Genomic DNA, 663 nt, shown 5'->3' on the forward strand with positions numbered 1-663 from the left:
CCGGTGCCCTCTACCCAGGTCCCCCCATGGAGATCAGTGGGAGGTGGGGGTGGAGGGGGGTTGGGGGGCTCCAGAAGGCAGGACAGGCTTGGGGAGGGGGAGTACTCAGCCTAGGGGTAGGGCAGGAGGCAGTCGGTCAGGGCACCCTCTGATGCCCAGGCTCACAGGGTAGATCCAGGACAGGAGGCAGCCGGATGGTACACTCTCTGGGGGCGGGCTGGCCCCCGCTGCGGGGGTGGGGCCGGCCCTGCCACAGGCATCCTATGGGGCGTCAGTGGCTGTGTCCCACGGTAGAGCCCCGGGTGGGGTAGGGGGACAGGTGGAGGACTGGGCTGAGCTGAGACCAGGGGAGAGGGAGCAGCTGGGCTGGAGGAACCGCCTGGCCTGCCTGCAGGAGCCTGGGCTTCTTTGAGGTAGGGGTGACCAGAGGAGGGGCAGGCCCACCTGGAGTAGGGCACTAGGGGACCTGTGCACCTGAACCTGAAGGCTGGAGTCTGGCTCTGGACCTCCGCTCATCTGCAGAGCTTCCTGGCGTCTGGGGCCCGTGAAAGTCCCTGTGCGCCACCACCCATGGGTGCCTGGCTGGGCGTGGCTGAGTGAGCTGCCACGGGCGCCCAGCCCGTCATGGGCACCAGCACCAGGCACGGGAAGCCTGGGCCGGGG

This window comes from Tupaia chinensis, unplaced genomic scaffold, assembly GCF_000334495.1.
Source record: "Tupaia chinensis unplaced genomic scaffold, TupChi_1.0 Scaffold149964_1, whole genome shotgun sequence".
Lineage (NCBI taxonomy): Eukaryota > Metazoa > Chordata > Mammalia > Scandentia > Tupaiidae > Tupaia > Tupaia belangeri.